Source organism: Neolamprologus multifasciatus, chromosome 4, assembly GCF_963576455.1.
Source record: "Neolamprologus multifasciatus chromosome 4, fNeoMul1.2, whole genome shotgun sequence".
Taxonomy (NCBI): Eukaryota; Metazoa; Chordata; class Actinopteri; order Cichliformes; family Cichlidae; genus Neolamprologus; species Neolamprologus multifasciatus.
Window position 1 is genome coordinate 28,097,322 of NC_140442.1, and position 8,899 is coordinate 28,106,220.

An 8,899-nucleotide genomic window follows, 5' to 3' on the forward strand; every position below is an offset into this window, starting at 1 on the left:
CTGTTGACTGAGCTCTGGAACCTCCATATCCTCCAATGCAAGGCAGGTGTAGACATCAGCAAGCTTGGCATTCCTCCGCAGAATAACAGGGTTGTCTGTGACGTTAAGGAGCTTTAACGTTAACTAGTGATGACTTCATGAACTTCTTCACAAATAAAATTTTTATCATTAGAGAAAAAATTACCAATAATCATCCCACAGATGTAATATTATCTACAGCTACTCTTAGTTTCATTGATGTTAAGTTAGACTCTTTTTTTCCAATCGATCTTTCTGAGTTAACTTCAATAATTACTTCCTCCAAACCATCAACGTGTCTTTTAGACCCCATTCCTACAAAACTGCTCAAAGAAGTCCTGCCATTGATTAATTCTTCGATCTTATATATGATCAACCTATCTCTAATAATCGGCTATGTACCACAGGCCTTCAAGGTGGCTGCAGTTAAACCTTTACTCAAAAAGCCATCTCTAGACCCAGCAGTCTTAGCTAATTATAGGCCAATCTCCAACCTTCCTTTCATATCAAAAATCCTTGAAAGAGTAGTTGTCAAACAGCTAACAGATCATCTGCAGAGGAATGGTTTATTTGAAGAGTTTCAGTCAGGTTTCAGAGTTCATCACAGCACAGAAACAGCTTTATTGAAGGTTACAAATGATCTTCTTATGGCCTCTGACAGTGGACTCATCTCTGTGCTTGTCCTTCTTGACCTTAGTGCAGCATTCGATACTGTTGACCATAATATTCTATTAGAGCGATTAGAACATGCTGTAGGTATTACAGGTATTGCACTGCAGTGGTTTGTATCATATCTATCTAATAGACTCCAATTTGTGCATGTAAATGGAGAGTCCTCTTCACACACTGAGGTTAATTATGGAGTTCCACAGGGTTCGGTGCTAGGACCAATTCTGTTTACATTATACATGCTTCCCCTAGGCAGCATCATTAGAAGACATAGCATACATTTTCACTGCTATGCAGATGACACCCAGCTCTATCTGTCCATGAAGCCAGATAACACACACCAATTAGTTAAACTGCAGGAATGTCTTAAAGACATAAAGACTTGGATGGCCACTAACTTTCTGCTTCTTAACTCAGATAAAACTGAGGTCATTGTACTCGGCGCTGAAAAGCTTAGAAATATGGTATCTAACCAGATTCTTACTCTGGATGGCATTACCTTGGCCTCCAGTAACACTGTGAGGAACCTTGGAGTCATTTTTGACCAGGATATGTCCTTCAACGCACATATTAAACAAATATGTAAGACTGCGTTCTTCCATTTGCGCAACATCTCTAAAATTAGAAATATCCTGTCTCAGAGTGACGCTGAAAAACTAGTTCATGCATTTATTACTTCCAGGCTAGACTACTGCAATTCATTATTATCAGGATGTCCAAAAAACTCACTGAAAAGCCTTCAGTTAATCCAAAATGCTGCAGCAAGAGTACTGACAGGGACTAGAAGGAGAGAGCATATTTCTCCTGTTTTGGCTTCCCTTCATTGGCTTCCTGTTAAATCCAGAATTGAATTCAAAATCCTGCTCCTCACATACAAGGTCTTAAATAATCAGGCCCCATCTTATCTTAATGACCTTGTAGTACCATATCACCCTATTAGAGCACTTCGCTCCCGCTCTGCAGGCCTACTTGTTGTTCCTAGAGTATTTAAAAGTAGAATGGGAGGGAGAGCCTTCAGTTTTCAGGCCCCTCTTCTGTGGAACCAGCTTCCAGTTTGGATTCAGGAGACAGACACTATCTCTACTTTTAAGATTAGGCTTAAAACCTTCCTTTTTGCTAAAGCATATAGTTAGGGCTGGACCAGGTGACCCTGAATCCTCCCTTAGTTATGCTGCAATAGATGTAGGCTGCCGGGGGATTCCCATGATGCATTGAGTTTTTCCTTTCCAGTCACCTTTCTCACTCACTATGTATTAACAGACCTCTCTGTATTGAATCGTATCTGTTATTAATCTCTGTCTCTCTTCCACAGCATGTCTTTATCCTGTCTTCCTTCTCTCACCCCAACCGGTCGCAGCAGATGGCCGCCCCTCCCTGAGCCTGGTTCTGCCGGAGGTTTCTTCCTGTTAAAAGGGAGTTTTTCCTTCCCACTGTCGCCAAAGTGCTTGCTCATAGGGGGTCATATGATTGTTGGGCTTTTCTCTGTATCTATGAAGCGCCTTGAGGCGACATTTGTTGTGATTTGGCGCTATATAAATAAAATTGAATTGAATTGAATTGAATTGAGTGGGACCCACCTGTCTCCCCAGAGAGGAGTCACCACTCTAGCGACCATGATGCCCCTGGGTGCAGAGCGAGAGGTGGTTGGCTCAGTAACTACAGTAGAGCCGGGAGATATCTTAACATCTTTAGGAAGCTTCCCCCATACAAGAAACTCACTGTTACCTGGCAGGGTGACAGCCCTGTTGCACCTGACTGTGCCCACTTTGTCTGGTATCTCAGTACCAGACCAGCGTTCCAGGCCAGCAAGAAGAGAGAGGAACTGTTCAAGTTCCTGATGCCCTGAACCCGATGTTGAAACTGCCTCCCAGTAGCTTGCATCTTTCTTGAACTGACGGATTAAATGTCTGATGACATTCGAGCCAACAATTAAGTCATCTTGTTGATTCTCAACAACAAAGGTTGGAACCAAGATATGACACCCATACACTTCCATGTCAAGCTCCACCACTGATTTAGGCTTCACTCGTACACCACCACAGCCAACAAAAACAACAGTGGGTGCCCCCTGATTGCTCAAATCAATAGCACCAGCAGCAGCAAGCCTCTGCAGTGCTACTTCACTCAAAGAACAGGCCATTGAACCACTATCCAACATAGCACCAAGGGATGCCTTGCCTCCGATTGTAACAGGAGTGTAGAACAGGCTGTCACTGCTGCTGATTCTCTGTGTGTCCTGAAAAATAACTCTCTCAGACTTGTCTAAGTCCTTTACATTGTCATACAGCTCTGCTGCATCATGTGTGTGGGAGTGTTCTTCATGACCCGTACAGCCTCCCTCAAAGCACAGGTCGTCTAGTTTCCCTGGGCATTGTCACCCGTAGAGGCCCCATTGGCGCACGAGCGAAGTGTGTGACCGGGCTGAAAGCATGTGAAACAGAGTCGGGCAAAGCGGCAATGGGACTGTGTAGTGTGGTCCTCCTTATTACAGACCTGACAGCTCCTGCCATTGAACGAAGGGTCCCGATTCTGTACTCGTCTGCCACCCCGCCGTGAAGGGGAATGTCCATCTCCAGCCTTCACTTTATTCAACAGCTCCCTGAGCATTGACATCATCTCGCCAAGCACAGCATTATCGCTGGGCTGCTGACTGTGGGGGAACTGCTGCTCAGGAGCAGGGAGAGCAGACTGCTTCTGGTAATGCAGGGGAATAGTCTGACATCTATTCTGAGATGAGGTCGTCGGATTCCGTTCCCCATCCTGTGACAACAGAGGAGGAACTGTGGGACAGCTTGGAGCAAGAAACATCTGCTGCGTCTGGGACAAGAGAGGAGAGGGTGAGACAGAGGGTCCTACCCCAGGAGACGGGGGTGAGGTAGGAAGCGCGTCAACACCAGAAGACTTCCTCTCATTGTTATTCAAGAGCTCAACACGCGTGTCATCACGAATTAGCGCTGCTGCATGGGCCTCAACCACGCGCACTCTCACAGAAGACACCCTCTCGCGCCGATACTCATCTATCCTCTCCTGAATCTCCTTGCATGTCCACTCATGTATCTGCTTGTACTTAAACACAGATGCGAGCCCAGGATCTGGGCAGGGTTTCACAAACATTTTAGCGATCTCACCACCAATGTCCTCAATTCGCCTGCCTTGACGCTTCAAACCTTCCTCAGCCATATCAGCAGCCTTGTTGAGGCGTATCCAGTAATCAACAGGATTCTCCCTGTGAGAAGGCAGAGTTGAGTAGAAGTCCTGCAGGGGTAGGCAAGAGGAAGTGCTGCTGAAGTACCTTATCAGCATGTTGAATATGACATCAGGGGCGCAAGAAGTAGTAAGCGCAGGATCACTTCTCAAGCCTATCTTAACTACATCCCTGGCCTTCCCCATTAGCCTCCCCATCACCTCCTCTGTCTGCAACGACACATCAAGACTCTGCTTCCTGATGTATGATTTCATCAGCTCAACCCATTCAGTCACTGTGTACTTGTCTGTACCATCACCCCTGAAAATGACAGGCTCCCTGTCGGATTTTACAATAACACTGAATTGAGTGTTTTCACTAGGTGTATTCGTATCGCCACTCGAATGGGAAGTCTGGTTATGTGAGTGAGCATTATTTCGGTCGACATCACCAACAGCTCCACTAGACATAAGTCTGGCCGCAATAGATTTACCTATCTGTGAACCAAGTCGAAAGATCATGTCACTAAACTGGTTTAATGTGTCCTTCCCATCACTGGGAGTGGAGTGATGTGCTTCGCCCCGCAAAAATTGCCCCACGGGAGACTCATCTGGATCTACACCCGACCCAAAGGCTCCAACCCTCCCAGGCAACACAGGTGAAGCTCCCTCATCCCTCCCAACTGACCCATGTGACAGTAAATGAGCACGTGCTGCACCTCTACCCCGCCCAACAGAGGAGCGAACATTGTCACATATATCACTCAGCTAGAATTTGCTTGCCATATTAGCATATAAACAGAGAAAAGGAAAAGCAAGAAAAAAAAACAAACAAAACGTAGACAATAACAAATATTCAGAGTTGCAGGTGTCAGCACAAGCAGTCCGGAGAGAGTCCCATCAAACCAAAGAACAAACAGTCCAGTACCTTAACATAATTCACAGTCCAAAACGGGCAAAGGATGAATCTTTAAGCACAATACACTGCAACCTGGGTTGGAGAGCTGCATCAAGTTGATCTCAAATCACAGAGTCACGGCACCAATGTAGCTGTTGCTGTTCTGTGAGTCTATTGTGCAAGTGGTGTGATATGCCCATGTAGAAAGGACGGCACTGCAACGCTGGACTCGCCCTTACTCTGGGCTCCCTCTTTATTCTGGCAACTGGTACAAAGAAAACAGCACACAGTCTTCATTAACAGTGTGTAAAGCAACTGCAACCTTCAGTTCACCAGCTTGGGAGTTTTTTTCCTTTTTCTTTCCAAACATAACACTTAACAAATGAATAAGATATATTTATACAACACAACATCAACAAAGTCTTTCTTTTAAAAGTTCTAGCTGAAACCAAACCTGTGATCGTATAGTAGCAGTATTATTTATTTATTTTTCTCCTTTTCCCTAAACAACAACAACAATAACATATAAAAACAGCTTTTCTATTATAAAACAATCATCATTGTTCATCTTTTTTTCCCCCTATACAACAGCATCAATTAAAACTTATACTTAACAGCGCCTACCTGGTACAAAGAAAACAGCACACAGTCTTCATTAACAGTGTGTAAAGCAACGGCAACCTTCAGTTCTGTTAAAAAGAATTAGAACAATTACAATCTCATAGAGAAACATTAGAGCTGAGTGCAAGTCAAAAAGCACCCGACTAGCTAACGAGTATTAGCTTAGCATGCTAACTAAAAATGCTACTCGTGAATAAAGTTACTACCCATGCATCAAAATGCCTGTAACTTTCAGGATACATGCTAGTACTGCTTACAATCAAAATACATGTTGACAATTACCACTATAAGAATGTTTTCATTAATACACATACAAAATTGACAACAGTATCACTCACAAGCACCTACCACCAGCTTGGGAGTTTTTTTTTCCTTTGCTGAGGCATGCGCTGTGCAGCAATTTGGAACTTTAACAGTTGCAGTTGCGGTATTTGTCCACCAGGTGACTCCAACTATTCACAAAGCACATCAATTTTGAGGAAATTCATTAAGCTATTTTCTAACTCTGTTACACCAGTTATCAGGAAACTATCTCTTGACGTCATACAGTGCACAACCTACGAAACCAGAATCGATGCCCACTGTTGGTCATTAGAAAAAAACACATTCACTATTCAGATCTGGAAGCTACATCCATCCATTGAGTTCTGGTTACTGGCTTTCCTGTTACTTACTTAGATTTTTATGGCTCTTTCTTTGGCATTATATTTCACAGTAGTAAAACCTACAGACTTCATACTATGTTATTCTTAAAACTAAATAATTTTCCATGTTTGTTACAGTGGTCAGTTCCTCCCCATTTTTATTTCTCATACTCTCAGTCGGAAGTACGCTTTTCATACCAAATCATATTCGTCATTTTTTTAAAAACACATTTGTTGCCCTCTTTTGCTACTTTGATGACATGGTAGGGTTAAAAGAAATTCCACTGGCTCCATTTTTAGTGTTAATTCTGCTTACAAAGACAATAGCAAGCTGTAACCACAAGATGGCAGTAATGTAAAGGATGGATGCTAAGATATGAGCTCTTTGAAAACAACCTTATATCTTTCAATGTCTTTCACAATTCCACTGTAAAACCCACCAGTGTAGAAAAAATGTCTACACTGTAATTCAATTGACATACAATTAGACATGGTTCTGGATTCCTCATCATGTTAACGTTCATTTAATAATAATAATACAAGTCTTGTAATCATTACAAGTAATCTTTTACTGGAATTTAACTTGCAGTGCAGGAAACACAGAAACACTAGAGAGAAATTGTTCTGCACTGCAGTGACTCTTAAAAATAAAATGATTGAAGTACAATGAAAAACTTTTGTAAAACTTTGAGCACATACTCGGAAGATGTCGGACATAAATATTCCAATAGATATTCCAAATGTTGTTCTGGAAAAATCATTTTATGATGTTATCAATGCACTTACTTTATGTGCACATGCAGTGTGAACATAAAGAATGAGTGTTCCACTTATTCCCTGGTGAGTTGTTAAAATTCTAAAAAGTGCTGTACCTCAAACATTGTACTATTATTAAAACATGTTCTCATGGAGATGCATTTTCCTGTGTAGTGTGCTCAACAAAGAGTGCGCAACAAACACAAAAGTGTTCCATCATGGCCACAATATCAGACTGCAGCACACCTTGCATTAAGCACACAAACCATCATTGTGTGGTTTTAAAAAATGTATCCTGTTATAATAATTATGTTTCTCTTTCTTTAAGTAACCGATTTGGGGAGGTGGCTGTTTCTCATTTCACGCAAAAGGCGTGGCCGAGGGCTGAGAAAAACACAATAATGTCTGCTCAGCAGTACCAACCAAGTGCTTGTCAGAAACAGGGGTATTTTTGGTTTTGTTATGTTATTTTTTGTTTAGTTAGTAGTGGTGTTTCTTTTTTGTTTCCCCCTATTGTGTGTAAATGGTTTGGCCAAACCACTATAAAGGTTGTGCCTTTGTGTTTAGGTCAGTTTGTGAGTTAAGTTGCGTCTGCTTTGTTTGGTTAAGTTTCTGTACTGTTTACATGTTGTCATGTAGATCTAATAAACAAGAATACCTTTATTATAGAAAAGTATAAGTTAATGTTATTGTAGTTGCTGTTCATTGGAAATATCAGTAGATATATGACTGTAAACTCTTTTAATTCAATTCACTTCACTTTTATTTATATAGTGCCAAATCACAACAGCGGTCTACTTCAAGTTCTTTATATTGTACTGTACTGAAACCCAACAATATTGCAAAGAGAATTTGAACAGTCACACTTTATAACAATCAACAGTCTTAGAATGAACTGGCTTGAGATGACCGCTCAGATTGAAGTCCTTTTTACTCACTGTGGTGGGGTTGAGCTGAGGTGGAGAAGGATGAGAGTCCTTGAACACATTTTTATTTTACTGATGAATTCATTGAAAGTCAGTGTTGGGTGTGTTTTCAATACTGCCTGTCCCCACTTTAGTGCTCTCCCATGAAGCAAGGTCATCATGAAGCCAATCTTAGACCCTAGCTTAGACTCTGCTGAAGGAACACCAAAGAACATTGCATTAGGAAACCAACAGTTTTATCCAACTCATCTTAAAAAACTTCTGGTATAGGGAGTGACCTCTCCAGCGTCTTGGAAGGTTGTAACGAGTTGTCCAAGTTTGTACCAGGTTCTGTGGAACAGGTAGGTTAAGCAGTGTGACTGGAGTTGGAGTGGGGACCATATCTTTTATCTCAGCCGGGCATTAAAATACCAGCCCTAACTATATGCTTTAGCAAAAAGCCTAATCTTGAAAGTAGAGATAGTGTCTGTCTCCCGAATCCAAACTGGAAGCTGGTTCCACAGAAGAGGGGCCTGAAAACTGAAGGCTCTCCCTCCCATTCTACTTTTAAATACTCAAGGAACAACAAGTAGGCCTGCAGTGCGAGAGCGAAGTGCTCTAATAGGGTGATATGGTACTACAAGGTCACTAAGATAAGATGGGGCCTGATTCAAAGGACATAGATGGCTTCTTTCACTCCTCCTCTAAGCCATCTGTGTCCACTGTGAGCGACCATTTTTGAACAGAGGCGGCGGTTTACGACACCAACTCTCTGCCATCTATAATCCAGTTTTGAGTGGAAACAGAGCATGTGTGTGTTTTGCTTCTAGCTGAAGTCAGATCCTAGAAATCACACTGACTGCTGCACTGCTGCTGTTCACAATCAGCCAGAGTTTCGGGTGAGCTCATTTTGAGTTCCCTCCCCAGACGCCTTAACGCCCACTCACATCCTGGGTCATCTGACCTCAGGAATTCGCATGATAAGGTGGGGCCAGGTTTCACAATGAACTCACACCACAGTGTTACTGGAGGCCGAGGTAATGCCATCCAGAGTAAGAGTGGTACATAGCCGATTATTAGAGATAAGTTGATCATATTTAAGATTGAAGAATTAATTAATGGCAGGACTTCTTTGAGCAGTTTTGTAGGAATGGGGTCTAAAAGACACGTTGATGGTTTGAAGGAAGTAATTATTGAAGTTAACT